The sequence below is a fragment of the Talpa europaea genome (genome assembly GCF_964194135.1).
Source record: "Talpa europaea genome assembly, chromosome: 2".
Classification (NCBI taxonomy): domain Eukaryota; kingdom Metazoa; phylum Chordata; class Mammalia; order Eulipotyphla; family Talpidae; genus Talpa; species Talpa europaea.
In genome coordinates this window covers 129,969,302-129,986,951 of record NC_140068.1, presented here as the reverse complement: position 1 = coordinate 129,986,951, position 17,650 = coordinate 129,969,302, and the positions used below count along the sequence as shown (strand labels likewise).

The window sequence follows — 17,650 nt, the reverse complement described above, 5'->3', positions numbered from 1 at the left end:
AAACAGATTTTAAGAAATTATTTCTACGTTTTTAAGATTCCATTTAATTTTGCTGTTCATTTCTTTTTCTTCACACTATCCCAAGTGGTGTCTGCAGGGTCAAAGCACAGAGGAGTTGTCAGTGGCCTGGAGCTGTGAGTGGGGCTGACTCTGACCCGCCTGCAGGGATTGCGGTCCTGGAGCCCCAGAATCAGCCCCCAGGGCTACTCCTCCAGGGTGGCTCAGGCCTTTCTCTCCTCCTCTTGGCCCCCCTGAATCTCCTTGACACCCCAGCATTGGGGAACTGAGGGGGATGTCCTGGGTAAGGAGGGGTTAAGGACACCCCTTAACCATCTATCTCCCCCATACTCTGCCATCTGCTGCATCAAGACAAAACATGTAAGACCTTTAATGGAAAGGAACTTTAATACAATTAGTGTGCAACAAAGAAAAAGGAAAGAATAAAGTTTCCAAATCAAACATTCAAAGTCACCATCCCCTTGTGGGTAAATGTTCAACCAAACAGGGTTGGCCCAAACAGGGCTTGAATGCCTGCCACCTAAAGCACCTCCTGGCGGGGACCCATTGTAAAGGGGTGGATGGAGCTGACAAGTCTGGAAGGAAAAGAGCAAAATCAAGATAGAATCTAACATTGTAACCTCCCCACGGGTCTCTCCCCACATCTGTGTCACGCAGTCCAAGGTCAAGAAGGAAGTGCAAGTTCTTCACGTGTCTCTCTGCTCCGTGTGCCTCCTCCAGGTCTCCTTCTGGCTCCATCCTGCTTCCTTCCTTCTCCAGTCTCCTCTCCAGCTGCTTCTTCTCCCTGCTCAGCTCAACCCTGCTTAGGTAGGTCAGGGAGCTTGGATATTCCCCTGGGGCCCCCCTGTTACAGTCTCTCCCTCACCAGCATGTGCGTGTGTGTGGGTGACACCAGCCCTGCAAGGACGGGCAAGGCCCCGGATGTGCGCAGTTCCCTGGGCAGTTACAGGCCAGCACTGCTGCATCCCCCCAGGGGAGACAGACACTCCAGCCCCGCAGTGAGAGCCCCATGTCACTCACACAGTACTTCCCCTCACAGGGTCCCCTATGCTGCCCCTTCCCTGCCCGGTCCTCTCTGGCTCCCCTACACCCCTTTCCACCTTTGTCCCCTAAAATCCCCATTTCCATCCTCTGCTCTCTTTTCCAGGAGCCTCCCCATCTTCCTAGTAAGTGCCCTGGGGGCTCTCCTAGGCCCCGCCCCTCATCCAAGGATGGAGAATGTCAGGTGATTCCCAGGAGGAGGGGCTTTCATCCTTGGAAGCAGAAGCAGAAACAAATTACAGGGACCCTGGAATCTAAGTTTCCATCCCAAGAGACTGAGGCAGCCTGTCTATTTGGGGATTTGCCTAGAACCTAGGAACCAGTTGTTATGTCCCGGAGACAACTGGAGACTAAAAATAAGGATAAACTGACACAGACTTGGGCGCCCCCTTGTGTGCAGAGCCCTGTTCTGCTGCTGGGAGCCCAGGGAGCCTGGGGAGGGCCTGGCTGAGCAGGAGAAAGGGCAGCTCTGGTCTCCTGTGCTCAGCCACGTGGCCACACGGGGGCGCTGCCGCGCTGATCTGGAGTCTGGAAAAGACCTAATGCACACAAAGAATTCTAAAGAATTCTCAGAGTTGGGTCTCCTGGAGGGCGGCGTCTTGGGGGCTGAGATGCTCTGTGTGCAGCAAGAAAACCAGGGCTCAGAGGAGAGGAGACTCCAGAGCCCTGCCCTGTGTGTGAGGTTTCCATCTTTTCTCCTCAGAAGGCCTAGGAAAATTGGAAATTAGATTTTTCCTTCTACAACCTATAAAATTTGGAGGGCATTAAAAAAAAAATTACATTTAGGGCCTCCCTGGTGGTGCAAGGGGTTAAGATGCAGCCTATGAAGCTATCTGCAGCCACTGCAGCACAAGTTCGATCCCCAGCCAGGAAGCTACCAACATGGCGCAGCAGACCTCTCCTGACCTCCCAGCTGCTCCCCTCAGCAGTGTGTTTCAGTCAGTTTGCCTGTTCTGCTCCCCACTCTGTCTCTGGTGAATCCTGTCACCCCGACACCTCTGGTCTGTACCCCAGTTATTGTATGCATAAATAAATAAATCTTTTAAAAAATAACATTTAAAGAATACTGTGAGACTTACAGAAAAGTTGCAAAGGTAGCACAGTTCTTGTTTATACCACAGCATTTCTATTTTGTTAACATCCTACATGAGTAAAGTTTTTTTTTTTTACAACTAATGAAGCAACATTGACATAATTCCTAAACGCCATACTTTCATTAGTTTTTGCTAATGTCCATTTTATGCTCCATAATCCCATCCAGTGTGCCTGGATGACAGTTTCTCAGACTTTCGTCATTTTTGAAACATTGACTTTGGTGAGGAGTGATGTTTTGGGGAGGTCATGGGTTCATAGATGGAGGTTCTTGGGTCACCTCTGAGAAGAAAAGTTTCATCAAAAACAAAGTCCTCCTTCAGTGGTGTGCGTGTCCACACCCCACACTCTGCCCCCAACCCCCACACACAAAAGGAAGGAAGAAGATGCTTGTGCAGACCCCAACAGGTAGGAAGAGCTGCCCCTGGAGAGGGCGGGTGTGTTAGGAGAAGCCTGCAGGCCCCAGGTGGCAGCCTTGGGAGCAGAGCTGTGTCTTCCCAGGGCAGAAAGGGCACAGAGGTGGTGTTCTAGATGGGAGGGCTCATTCCTTTGCGCAATTGTCATCTGTCTTTACATGAATTACTTCTATGGTGTGACTAGGCTGATTTGTCAGGACCAGTAATTCTCTGCAGTGGCTCCATGTGCGTATCCCAGCTCTGGTCTGTACACGTCCTATTGCATCTGATACTTGCTATAGCAGTTGCCCCTAAGCATTTTTCATTTCTATAGTTGGTTTAGTAACTATGTTAATCACTTCTACCCCCACCCACAGTTTCTGGTCATGTGACCCCTCCACCCTAATTTTTCTACTCTTTTTTTAAAAATATTTATTTATTTATGCATATAAGAATTGGGGCACAGGCTAGAGGTATGGGGGGAGAGATGATTCACCAGAGACAGTGTGGGGTGCAGAACACACAGATTGACTGAAATGCATTGCTGAGGGGAGCAGCGGGGAGTCAGGAGAGGTCTGCTGTGCCATGTGGGTATCTCCCTGGCCAGGGATCGAACTTGTGCTACAGAGGTTAAGTATAGCTTCATAGGTGGAGTCTTAACCCCTGGAGCCACCAAGGAACCTAATTTTTTATTCTTAGCCTCCATCAAGGAGGACTGCTCAGGAACATAGTACCTCAATTTAGGTATTTTTTTGTTTTTGTTTTTTTTCAGTGGGACTGTGGGTTTGGGGACGCAGACCACAGGGGTACAGGTCATTGTCCATTCAACATGTCAGTGCTCATCATGTCCACCTGACTGATCACTGATGGTGTTAACCTTCAACACCAGGCTAAAGCAGTGTTTCCTAGATTTCTTCCTGCCAAACTACTTTTTGTTCCATTTATTTAAATGCTGTTGTCTTTGGAAGGAAGCACTATGTGCAGCTCACACTTACGGGTATTCTGCTATAAACATTTGCATGCATGCAGGGTTCTGTGCAAATATAAGTTAGTTGGTAACCAGCTGGGGCAGTGATCACTGGGCTGTATGTCAGGTTTTCTGGTTTTCAAAGAAACTGTCAAAGATCTTCCACAGTGACCGTGCCATTTTGCACTCTTGCTGGCAACGATGAGGCTCCCATTGTCCACATCCTGGGCAGCACCTGTGCAGGGTTTGCATTTTTCAGCCCCTACCAGGTGTGATGGCGTCACTGTTGTTCTTTTTGTCTTTCCCTAGTGCCCTGTGATGCTGAGCATCTGTTCATGTTCTTCCTTGTCGTCTGTGTCTCTTCTTGGTGACGTGTCTGTTAAAGTCTTTTGTCCATTTTTCAAACGAGGCACCACTCATTTACAACACTGTTTTGTCCTTTTTAAACTTGGTTTGTTCTTTTTGCTCATTGAGTTTTAAGTGTTATTTTGTAAATTCTAGATACAATCCTTAATCAGATTCATGATATGCAAATGCTTCCCCCACTCTGTCCTGAACTCCTTTACTGACAGGAAAACAAACACTAGTGTCCATACAGAAGCATAGATATACTTTTTATTGGAAAAGTGAAATGATAAATCACTAACTGGTTTTGAGCAGATACTGGCTGCCTGGGGTGTTGGGGGTGGAGGCAATACACATACTTAACTTATGTGTATCCTTGAGTGTGATTTAAATGTTCTGATATGTGCATGAAATATGCTTTCAAAAGTCAATTACACTACACTGCTCAACTTATAACACTCTTCATATGTCACATCCAAATCATATAAGACCAGACCAGTATGTGTGTTACCAGTGATGGACCCACACGTCATAGACGCCAAAGTCATGGTTTCCTTTAGGTTCACTCTGGTGTTGTCTGTTCTGTGGGTGTTGGACAAATGTACAATGACCTATGTCCATCATTAGATTATCATGCAGAGTATTTTCACTGCCCATAATGTCTTCTGTGCTCCAAGGAAACAAAAGCAAAAAGAAACCAATGGATAACATCAAACTAAAAAGCTTCTACATTGTGAAGGAAAAATCATTAAAATGAAAAGACAATATCAATTTGGAGAAAATATTTGCACATCATATATCCAGCAAGGAGTTACTATCTACAAAAAACTCCACAACAATAAAACAAGCAAATCAAAACAGGGGGCAGAGGAGCTAAATAGGTACTTTTCTATAGAAGACACGCATGTGGCCAAAAGGTACATGGATAAAAGTTTATTGTCATGTGCTGTCAGGAAAATGCCAATTAAAACCACAGTGAGTTACCATCTTACACCTGTGAGAATGACCCATTGAAGGGTGTGGAGGAAAAGGAACTCTGGTACACGGTAGGTGGGAATGGAGACTGGTCCTGTTAGCAGGCAGGAGAGGTTCCCTGGACTCCCAAACCTGTACACTCTACATGGTTTCTGTCATCAGCTGCTTAAAGATAAAACGTACTCTAATGCATAAGACCTTCAATAGAAAAGAATTTTAATTTGTGTGCAATAGAGAATAAGTGTGCAATAGCGAAAGAGAAGAGAAAGAACATAGTTAAAATAGTTCCCACATGAATTAATTAAAGTTACCCGTCCCCTCATGGGTAAGGCCCAGCAAAGCAGGCTTGGCCCAAAGCAGGCCCACTGAGGCCCAAAAGCCTGCCACAAGGCTAAGGCACCTACTGGTAGAGACCCATGGGACAGGGACAGGGACAGGAGGGGCCAGGCAAGTCTGGAAGGACAAGAGCAAAATCAAAATTCGCATCAAGATAACAGCTGCCATTGTCAGCCTCCCCATGGATCCCTCACCCACGTCTTTGTCTCTTTCAAGGGTCTCCATGTCCCCAACTCCCTGACACAAGTCCAAGCCTGAGGAGCAAGCCTGAATTCTTCTTCACATGTCTCTCTGCTCCATGCGCCTCCTCCAGTCTTCTTTCCCCATCTTACTCCATATCTTCCTCCTATTCGTTAGCTTCTCATCCCTGCTCAGCTCCATCTTTCCTGGGGCGGGGTGGGGGGGATTGGGGGTGGGCAGGACTCCTGGAACCTCCCTTTTCTATGGATATCACATGGGTACAGCCCTGCCCTGTGGAGAACAAATGAAGATTCCTTAAAATATTCAAAATAGACCTGTCCCATGGTACCTGTCCATTCCTTGGTATTTATCCAAAGGAAGTAAAACACTAATTCTGAGGAATATGTGCCTCTTATGGTCACTGCAGTGCTGTCTACCATAACCAAGCAATGGAGACAACTTAAGTGCCCAACGACACATGAGGGGATAAAGAACACAAGCTATACACACAATGGAATACTACTCAGCTGTGAAAAAGATGAAATACTGAATTTGCAGCAACATGGATAGATACAGATGGGATTATACGAAGTGAAATAAATTTGAAGGGGGAAGTTAAATATTAGATTTCATTCATATGTGGAATATAAAGAAACAAAGCAGGGATTGATGAAACTAAACCAAAACAAACTAGAAATATGACTGCAGAATTGAAGCTATGGGGTGGGGGTAAGAGCAGGAAACAAGGTAGGAAGAGGGCCCAATAGGCTATGGTGGAGGACTGTGGGGTCCTTATGTTGGGTGTTAAGTGGTAACAAACATCTGAAGAGGTGTGACCCTGTGCCTCTAACACATACAGTGTGTAAACCAGTGTTGCCTCAACTGAATAACACAATGAGGGCAAAAAGGAAAGTTCTTAAGCAAAAAAAAAAAGTAAATTATCTCCTCCATCAGCCACTGACCTCAGGACTTTGCCTTCGCCTCCTCACTGTCATGCAGGCTGAGGGGCTGGTTTCCCACAAGGTCAGAGGCAGGAGGTGCAGGGACAATATCTCTACAATCCAGTTGTTGAAATAAGTGTTAATTAAATTTCCTTGGGCATGTTATATTTTAACAATGTGTCTCAGACCCACACAGACTAACCCATGACAGCCATATGAAGATAATTTCAATACACATTTTCCTTTGAGTCACACAGTATTTCGAGGAGACAGATGCTGAAAACTAAGGACATCATAGGTATGCATTTCCAATACGGTACCTAGTAGTCATATATAGGGAATTTTTGGTTTAAATAAAATAAAATAAAATAAATAATTCAGGGCCTTCCCAGTGATGCAGCAGGTTGAGTGCAGTGCTGTGAAGCTGTCTGCAGTCTCTAGAGTGTGGGTTCGATTCCCGGCCGTCTAGGGAGCTACCCACATGGTGCAGCAGACCTCTCCTATCTCAACCTCTGCTCCCCGCAGCAGTGTTTTCGGGCATCTGCCTGTTCTGCTCCCTGCTCTGTTTGGTGAATCTTCTCACCCTCCCACGCATCTGGCCTGTACCCCAGCTCTTGTATAAATAAAAACAAATCTTTTAAAAAATAAAAAAATTCAACTTCTCAGCTAAAAAACTCACATTTCAAGTGCTCAATAACCAATGAGCTAGAGGCATCACAGTGTTCCGTGCACACATAGAATTATCCCTTGTCTCAGAGTATCTTGTGGGACAGCACAGCTCTTCATGCTCTGTGGCCATCAAGTCAAATGCATTAGACACATGAAAAATAAAAGGGCCAGTAGTATTCCTCTTAAAGAATATGTCAGATCTCTCTCTGAGCTGAGATGCCATATTAAGCTGGTATAAAACAAAACCCAAACAGGCACAAACTTCCCAGTCCCAAAGGGAAGCACCGTCCCTCCATCTCCTGTCTCAGGCAGTGGACACTCTCTGGCATCCCGTTTCTGAGGGGTGAGTTGTAGAAGAGTTCAGGGCAAAGATCTAAAACAAGCTTTGGAAGTCAGGGAATCCAACCCAAAGAGAGGGATTTTAGGAAATGAAGAGGAGGCAAAGACATAGAAGAACACTTGGAAAACTCTCCTAGTTGACCAGAAAAGCATTTCTCAAAGTGTGGTCTGTGGAACCCTTGAAGTCCCCAGGAACTTTGCGGGGAATCCATGGGTCAAAACTATTTTCAAAATATTATTCAGACATCATTTGTTTCTTCATTATTTTGCCATTTGCACTTGTTAGAGGACCACAACCCAAAAGAGTGGGTTCTTTGCACTCTAGGGAAAGAATTCACCAGAGAGTGCTAATGGTAGTTGAACCGGGTAAGGATTTATTAGACTCATGTATGAGGGAGCCAGTTTGGGAAAGCAGAATATGACCCAGTTCTCCTAAGGGAGTTAGGAGGAGCTATTTAAAGGGTAAGTTTGGGCTCCCTTTGCAGCACGAATTTGATCAACAAACAAACTAGAAATATGACTGCAGAACTGAAGCTATGGGGTGGGGGTAAGAGCAGGAAACAAGGTAGGAAGAGGGCCCAATGGGCTATGGTGGAGGACCCCCTTTGCAGCACGAGTTTGATCCCGGCCGGCATAAGTTCGATCCCAGTGGCGGGCAAGATTCCCACATGGTGCAGCAGACCTCTCCTGTCTCACCCGCTGCTCCCCTCAGCAGTGTATTTCGTCAGTCTGCCTGTTCTGTTCCCTGCTCTGTCTCTGGTGAATCCTCTTACCCTCTCGCGCATCTGGCCTGTACCCTGGTTTCTGTATGCATGAATAAATAAACCTTTCAAAAAAAAAAAAGGTAAGTTCCAGAGGTAGAGAGGAGGGAGCTACTTCTGGGTTGGGCTCTGCCTGTGCCTGTGCACATGATGATGTTCCTGCTGTGTGTGGTTGCTCAGTTTCCTCCCTCCAGGAAATGAGGAGATAATCATTAGTTGTGTCCTTAGACTGTGTGGTGCAGGAGAAAAAAAATTACTGAGAGTCCATGTGCAGAGCAATGAGAAGCCTAGAAGGACCACACCATGAAGGTGCCAGGATGTAATTTTTATCTCCCAGGGTGCTTCACGTCAGTGTAGCGGGCCCAATTGCTTGGTCAGGACTGGCCAGTCCGTGATTTAGTCCACCTGTTCAAATAGGACTGGGACAACTCATCCTACTGCCCACAATTTCTTTTATCTTGGCTGTCGAACACTGAGGTGAGGCTAGTAAGAATGCAGATTATAGTAACGACTGAGTAGTAGTGAAACGGGTCCACACGGCACAAGCCACAGGACAAAACAGGCTCCCCCCACAGCCTAAGAAGCAGGTGTGTTGCCTGTGCTAGAGCCAGTGTCCCCGCATGTACACCTGTTACACAACAAGGTGAGGGACAGCCTAGAACCCCCAAACCTGCCTGCTCTAAATAGTTTCTGCCATCCACCGCATCAACACAACACATACTCTAGTGCAAAAGACCTCTAATAGAAAGGAACTTTGATATCATTAGTGAGCAATAAAAAGAAGAGGAGGGAAAGAATAGATAATACAGTTTCCAAATCAAGCACCCAAAGTTACCCACCCCTTCATGGGTAAATGCCCAGTCAAGCACGTTGGGCCAAAACAAGGCCAGTGCAGTGAAGCCTGAAACTTGCCACAAGTCTAAGGTACCTTCTGGGGGGGACCCATAGGAAAGGGCAGAAGAAGCCCTGCATGTCTGGGACAGAAGCTGCAAAATCAAAATCAAGATAAAAGCTGCCATTGTTAACCTCCCCATGGTCCTCTCACCCACATCTAGTGTTTTAACCAGAACAAGACCAAGAAGCAAGGCAAGTGCAGCTTCTTCGCATGTCTCTGCTCCATGTGCCTCCTCCAGGCCTCCTTCTGGCTCTCCATCTTCCTTCTTTCTCCCAGTCTCTCTCCAGTTTCTCTTCCTCCCTGCTCAGCTTCACTCTTCCTTGGGTTGGGCAGGGAAACTGGAACCTCCCCTTTCCTGGGGACCACCCTTTTGTGTAGCTTGTGGTCAGCCAGCACAGGCAGCTCTGAAAGCAGCAGCAGAGAAGGGAGTTTCCCTGCCCACTGCCCACGTGTGCTGCCTGTGGGCCAGGGGCCCAGCCACTCACAGCAGAGGCAGCAGTGGCCATGGTTCCCATGTCCTGCTGTCCCAGAGGGCACAGCCCTGGGTCTCTGGTACCAGAGGCAGCCCTGAGCCCTATGGCCTCTGGCCCAGGGGGACTTGGAGGAGCATTAGGCCCCTCTAGGGAAGTTCTGGTGCTGCTGATCCTTGGAGCTGCAGGCAGAGGGACCCACAGAGTGCCAGGTCAACATAGCAGGCTCCCAGCAGAGCCCACTTTGCAGCCATTTCCTCCTCCCTACACCCCCCCAACCCCCATTCCTTCCTGCTGCAGTTAAACTGGCCCATCCAAGGTCCCTGGGTATGGTGCGCCTCCATCCCCACCGTGCCCACTCCAGCCCAAAAGCCTGCCCTGACCTCTGTGCAGGTTCCAGGCTTTTCCCTTTTAAATTTGGCACCAATGTCATAAATGGACTAATCAGGCAACGGACCAATCGAGTTTGAGCTCAGTTTCACTCATGGTGATGATTAATTAAATAAACTTCTTCTTGCTGTTGGACCCAAGCCTCAGTGCTTATACAATTGTGCACACAGATGACAACCCATTATTAGTGACCTGTCCCCTCCTTGGCACTGTTTTGCTACTGTTGTTAGTACTGTTGTAGTAGTTATTCTTCACCACCACTTATTTATGGAATAAAAATACCCGAGGACTTCAGTTCAAAATGTCCTGGTTGAAGCAATAAAAATTGCCTTCCTTATTTTATCATTCTGAGAGCCAAATTTTAATAATATCTGATATGATGAGATGAAAGTACACATATGGGGGCTTCTCTGGTGCCCTAGGGGTTATGTCTCAGCACTATCACTGCTGTGGCCTGAATTGGAACCCTGCCAGGGAGCTGACCCACATATGGTGCAGCAGACCTCTCCTGTATAACCTGCTGCTCTCCTCAGCAGTGTATTTCAGTCAATCTGCCTGTTCTGCTCCCCACTCTGTTTCTGGTGAATCCTCTTACCCCTCACACCTCTGGCCTATACCCTAGTTTTTGTATGCATATATAATTAAGTCTTTAAAAAATTGGATTAGTGCCCTTATGAGAAGAAACTTTTCACAGATGATCGCCCTCTGACAGGTGAGGATATAGTGAGAGGGTAGCTAGCTAAAATGCCTCTCACCAATGTGAATTGATCTTGGATGTCCTGGCCTCCAAAATAGTCATAAATAAATACTTGTTGTTTAAGCACCCAGTCTATGGAATTTTGTTATAGCATCACGAGCTGACTAAAAGAAATCACCACCTAAGCACCAGACAGGACACTAGCAGTGGCAAATAATGGGGGATAGCTTCAACTAGTGCTGCAAAGACTTTGACAGCATAATCCACAGAATACTGGTCTGAACTTGTGTTTATGACTTAACCACACCGATGGCTGACTTAAAAAAAAAAAAAGTCAATATTCTCAATAAAATGTAAACAAGGTACAGAGTCTAATCAAAATAGCCAAGTAATCTAAATAGTCATCCCAAATTACTGGATATGTGAATTGGCAGGATAATTTCAGTTCTCATGGGAGAGACAATCAACAGGCATCAGCTCAGGAGGGCATGATGGTCTAGTGCAAACATGTACAGGGCCGGTTCACTGTGGATTCAGGCAGACGAGTCACAAGAGTCCAGAAGTCCTAGTGGATTTTACAGGTACACAGGCACACCAGGCAGGGAAGCTGGCATGCAAGGAGGCAGGCATGGGCCAGGCAGGGTGTCCCGGGTTGCCTAGAGGCTGACAAGCTTTCCAGCTCCTTGCAAATCTTTGCTCTCTTTCTCTGATCTCTCTCTGGTGTTCTCTGGCATTCTCAGTCTCCTGTAATCTCGTGGTCTCACCTCAAAGTGGTCCCCCAGTCCATGTGGTGCTTGTAGTGTCGCTGCCCTTACAGCCCCGGCAGCACAGGTGCCTGCGGTCACACATGCAAGTCCTGTGCTCCTGGGCCCAGGTGTCCATAATCAAAGGCTTGCATGCCCCTTCCTCACCCATCAGCCCTGGGCATCCACAGAGGCCAGAGGATATAAAATGGCCTGATTACTTCATTTACCCTACACGTGGAATTTGGAATCATCTGAAAACTTTAAAGCAGCCCTTATGAAAATGCTCAAGCCAGTAACTGCAAACGATTTTAATGAGAGAATAGAAGATATAAAAAAGTTATAAATGAAAATTTTAGAACTGGAAATACAGTAACATTGGTTGGCTGTATGACAGTGTTCCACTCCAGGGCAGGATGTTGAGAGTAGGGAGGGCTGCCATGTTGGTGGGCAGAGTATGTGGAGACACTGTGCTTTCTGTTCACTTTTGTTTTTTTGTTTTTTTGTTTTTTTTTCCTGCGACACAGTTTGCTTTATTCATTTTCTTAAATTTTACAGAATTATTTCTCTTCTTGGGATTGTATTCTTCATTTTACAAAGCTTTAAAATGAGACTCAAATCATATGACAATTTGCCTGTCCCTTTAGGAAAACGTAACTTTTTTTTTTCGCTTAAGTTAAATAGAGTCTGGAGCAAAAATGTCCATTTCAGAATGACCCAAGGGAAAGTACCAGTGGTAAATTATGCTACATTGGGATAAAGAACACAAAAGACAGACACCAAACACCTCCATTTTCCCAAGATTAAATGATTATTAAAAAAGCACGCCACACTGTATATAAATCAACATTCTCTCCCATAATTCTGTGCATCTGGGACTATAGTAACATCACTGTCCCTGTCCCACATCTTCAAATTAACATTCTCAGGTCACAACAATGTCTTCCCAAAGGGGACTTTCCGGAAAAACAAGCTATTTCCTCGGCTCATATTTCCCTCTTTTTGTAGCATACACCAGCAACCTATCCAAGAATTATATATTGGGGAGTAAGGAGGGCACTGAACAGCAAGCCCACAGTTGTTGAGAGCCATAAGATTAGAGACAAGCACAAAGGGATAGGTCAACATACTGGCAAAAAATCCTGTGACAGCTTGGGAATAACTTTTCATTTCATTCAGGGTGGAAACCCCACTGTCCAGTGCATAGGTATTGACGGGGTAAGCCAGTGAGTTACAGAGTCACAAAGAAATGATGTCACCTAGAAGGCGAGAAATAAGACCTGCAAAAAATCCTAGGATGCCCTCTTCCCGATAGATGGTTGCAATGGAGTCACAAAGTCCACAGTACTTGGATTCTCTGCCAATAAATTGTACCATAGATCTCAGAGTGATCACATGGAAGGGTGTGTGATGAGGGCAGCAGCAGAACGGGCCATCATCTCTCGAAGTTGTCTCCTTGATAACTCCGTCAAAGCAAAATGAAACTTCTTTCTGTGCATTTCCAGGTCCTAACTCCTCATTCTTATCACACTCCTGGTAATGCTGTAAAACTTTACCATGGACCACAGTTCCAAGGACTCCTGAACACAGTCTTGGTGTTAAGCCTGTGAACAACCCATGCTTCCCATCGATGCTCGCAATGTGCTGAGCATAACAAAAGAGCCCAGGAAGCTGACATACTTGCCGCCCAAAAATATTTCGGCCTATTGTTGGAGGCAGAGGCTCATATCCCACCTGGATGAGCACCTTCACGTACATGAGCGGCTGGGATAGGATGGTATGAACCTAAAACCGCTATTAAAAAACATAGGATATTTAAATGTACATCAAAAAATGCAATAACTTAAATTAAAATATCATGGAATGGGCTTGATAATAGAAAGCTTATGGTAGATTTATTCACAAGCACCAAAAACTGGAAACAACCCAATATCCTTCGATGTGTAAATGGATGAAAAATATGTACAAACCATCCAATACTACTCAATAGTAAATAGATAAAAACCTACTGATGCACTCAACAACCCAGACAGAGCTTAAGGTGATATGCAGAGGGGAAACAAAGTCTATCTCAAAAGGTTGCCTATTGCATCATTCCATGTGTATGACCTTCTTCCAGACAAAAGGGTAGCAACTGAAAATTGCTCAGTTCTTAAACTTTGCAGTGAAGGAGCGTGTGACAAAAGATTTAACAGAAGGGAATTGTTTGATTGCTCTATAATTTTATTGTATGGTGCGCCCATAAATCTTTACCAGGATGGACAAAGATTATTTTCTTTCCCGACACCTGCATTCCAGCAGCACCACCATTCTGGCTCTCCCTGGGGCCCTCCAGACATGGTCCCTCCCAGGACGCTTGCAATCACTCATCTTCTGTCTGGAACACTCCACGCCCCGAGGTCCACACTCATTGCCCCCTCACTAATTCCCCTTAAAAAAAAAATTGACGTATGCTAACTCAAAATATTATTTTTCACCTATATTTCATTAGTCAAAATAATGTCATGTGTGAGCCTCCCCGGTGGCGCAGCGGTTGAGCGCTGGGCTGCGAAGCTGCCCGTGGCCTCTGCAGCGCCGGTTCGATCCCCGGCTTCTCCCCAGCCAATGGAGGAGGGTCCCGCATGGCGCGCAGACCTCTCCTGCCGCCCGCTGCTCCCCTCAGCAGTCTACTTCGCTCCTTCTGCCTGCTCTGCTCCCCGCTCTGGCTCTGGTGAATTCTCTCACCCTCCCGCGCTTCTGACTGTACCCAGTGCTTGTATAAATAAATAAATAAATCTTTAAAAAAAAAATAATGTCATGTGGTCTGTCATAGGTACAGAGGGAACTGGGAAATGTGACTTTGGAAAAACATGGGCATATTGACTCCAAAGAAAATTAAAATCTTTTCATAAAAAAAAGAGAACGGTGAATGGTTTTTACAATAGGCAAACATTAGGGTCTCCCACTGTCCTCCATGGGAGCAGGCACTGCCTGATTGTTCATTGGTTTCTCGCTAGCACCTATGGCCATACCTGGCACAGAGTATCTTAAAAACTCTAGAATAAATTACTGTCATCTCACTGGTCCTCTATAAAATAATAGCCAAAACCCGTATTTAAACGATCTCATTAAATTTCACATCTTTTTATTATTAATTAAAGTGATAACTATTTTTAATATATTTTTTATAGAGGCATGTTTTATTTATTTATTTGTTTGGTTGGTTTTTTTTTTTGTTGTTTATACATGCACTGGGTACAGTCAGAAGCGTGGGAGGGTGAGAGAATTCACCAGAGCCAGAGCGGGGAGCAGAGCAGGCAGAAGGACCGAAGTACACTGCTGAGGGGAGCAGCGGGCGGCAGGAGAGGTCTGCGCGCCATGCGGGACCCTCCTCAGTTGGCCGGGGAGCAGCCGGGGATCGAACCTGCGCCGCAGAGGCCGCGGGCAACTTCACAACCCTGCGCTCAGCCGCTGCGCCACCGGGGAGGCCCTAAAGTTATAACTTTTGATGATAGAGGTTTAGTCAAAGGAGATAAATTTTTACCCACTAAGGTAAGAGAAATGAGGCTTTCTCCAGATGATGGAGTTGTGTTGGGGCAAAGGAGAATTCCCCCCACCCCATCAGGGTTCTTCTAAGACTCAATGGATGAGCAAATCCACAACAGACAGATTCGTGGGCGAACAGACCAAAATTTAAAAGCATGTGTGTGGGGAATTACATGCTTATGAATTCTAAAGAATAATGGTGTGAACCTGTGATGTTTACTTTGTGTTTAGGGCCCTGAGGCATCTGGAGAGAGGGGGAGAGATGTTCCAGGACGGGCAGATAAGAAGGGGGTGACTCAGCTTCTCTCTGAGAGTAAAGGTGAGATTCTCGGGGGAGCAGACATGGTCACTGTACACGTGACCAGTTTGGTTCCCTCCAAACTACTGAAACATTCTTGTGGGATCTAAAAGGTGGGACCATGATTACGTCTTTTCTCAGGAAAAGGGAAAAGGACAAAAAGCTCCTAAGTCCTCAGGACTCTTAATTTAAAATATTCTGCACTATTGAAGCAACAGTAGCAGCTTCCTTAGGCACAGGGTCTCCTCGCTGGTGACATCCCTGGAGGAGACCCTCCCTGGGCGTGTGGAGAGAAGCCCACCCAACCCTTTTGGGGAGACAGGTCGGCAAAGTGGGGCTCCTGTAAGAGTGAAGAAATTGGGAGCAAGATTTAAAAATAGAGGGAAGTTAAGCATGATGGGGACAGACAGGACCTGAGAAGAGAAATGGCCAGTGAGAAGGTCCCTGTGACGGGAAGATGGATGACGATGCCCTAAAACCCGCGTTCCCAGAGAGTTGCTGCTTTTCTTGCACCATCAGCACCTTATGTTTCTTTAGATGACAGTGTAGGGAGAATGCTGGGGTGCAGAGGAAGAGTTTAAAACAGGAGCGAAGAAATGTAGTTTCAGAAAAGAGAACTGAGAGGAGACTGAGAACAGGAGAACCATGAGGTTAATGAAAACGACCATTAAACACAGAGCCCCGCCCTGTCCCCAGCATGGGACAGATACAGAAATAGTGGTGGAAAAGAGGGCGGCTCTGATGCCCAACTGTACATAGCAGTTTAGCTAAAAATGAAAGGGTAGATGTATTAGAGTTGTCCATACAAATAGTCCTATAGATTGTGTGTGTGTGTGTGTGTGTGTAAATGATTTCTTTCAAGTATTACAAGGAACCGGCCAACATAATTATGTTGACTTAGGTTGCCTTTAGTCATTTTTCCCTTCAAGTTCTAAGTATACCTTCAGTCCCCAAATCAAATCCCACCCCTTCTCTCTAACCACTTCAGCTTGGATTCATTCCAGTGGCGCCCCAAAAAGGGAAGAAGAGAAAAGTTGCCAGAAGTGAAAGGTGTACTTTTCTTCATGTATTATTCTTCGCTTCTGTTTTCTTTTTCAGTTTGTTTCTGTCTCCTCATCTCATAACTTAAAAAAGAAAATCAGCACACACATCACTCTATATTGTCCTGTTTTATCACTATTGCTTTATAGATTCCCCAGCTACTTTACCAGGTAAAGGAGGGCAAAGAACACATCTTATCTTTTTTTTTCCCTAAATCATTCACAGCATCTGGAAGAGTGCTAAATATTTAACGAACAGTATTTGCTTGAGTTACTTGTTCTTTTTTAAAAGATTCATTTATTTAGGCATATAAGAGCTGGGGTACAGGCCAGAGACGCAGGGGGGAGGGGGGGGCGGGGGCGGTGGTGGTGAGAGGATTAACCAGAGACAGAGTGGGGAACAGAACAGGCAGATTGACCAAAGTACAATTTGGGTATTGCCGAGGGGAGCAGCAGGCAAGTCAGGAGAGGTCTGCTGTGCCATGTGGGTTGCTCTCTGGCTGGCGGGGACAAACTCATGCTGCAGAGGCTGCAAACTGCTTCGTAGCGCGGTGCTTAACCCCTTGCACCATCAGAGAGGCCCGGGTTACTTCTTTTAATAAATGTTCACAATAGTTTAAGAGTGGGTGTTTTACAGAAGTATAGAGAAATCAATTGTCTAAAATCTAATATATCAATAAACTTGTTTAAAGTTAAAAATATCTCATACAAAGTAGACAGAATTGCCAAATGAATTGAAAAGATAATTTTCTTGGTCATATGAGAGAAAAATTCATATCAGGATATTTTAGAGTTGTGTTAATTTTAGACATATCTTTATGATTTTATTGTCTTTCTGGACATACCGTTCAGCTATATGGACCAATAAAAATTGCACTGGTAATACTAAAATATTTTAACATTGTTAGTGAATATGATTCTTCTTGTAGTCACTGAAAATATGCCATGTAAATTTATGTTTCACCCAACAAAAATTTTGAAAACAGATTGACATTCAAAAATCAACAAATGCTTCCTTCTCAGAGTATTACAATTATTGGCTACAATGGGAACAATAATAGAGCAAATTAAATTTGATTTCATTTCCAAGATTAGAAAGGGACTAGAATTAAGCTACTTGAAGGAGTCACTGATTATTGAATCTTATGCATTCTGATAAGCTATTTTCTCAAGCCAGGAAAATATGCATACGAATTTGACACTGAGACTTCAGGAAAGCAGATCTCTGACCTGGGTAATTCTATCAGCACCTCAGTATGTGAGCTGGAAACACTAAGTTTATAGCTCACAGGGACCCTTAGGTTGAAGGACAAAATCTCTCCAAGGGCAAAGTCAAAGAATATGCTAAACATGAGGAGGGTTGGTTGCTGATGAGAGAAAATCTCCCACAAGTCATATTCATTTTGTATTATATGGGCCCCTTTAACAGAAACTTGATTTGACATAAAGTAGGTTGGGAGCTGGGTATTGCAATGATTGAGAAGTTTCACAGAGTTTAAAGGCAGGAATGCGCTGGAGTTCTGGAAGGTAGTG

The 17,650-nt window shown here is 45.3% G+C and overlaps 2 pseudogenes across 2 annotated transcripts in view; both read right to left on the bottom strand.

Moving 5' to 3' along the window:
- LOC311188332 (class I histocompatibility antigen, Gogo-OKO alpha chain-like) overlaps positions 1-17,650 on the bottom strand; it is a 700,214-nt pseudogene that overhangs the window by 312,409 nt on the left and 370,155 nt on the right. The gene's annotated exons all lie outside the window — the stretch shown is intronic.
- Positions 12,166-12,693, bottom strand: LOC311186118 (mitochondrial carrier homolog 2-like; annotated as a pseudogene). Its single transcript has one exon. The product of its transcript is annotated as a mitochondrial carrier homolog 2-like (transcript).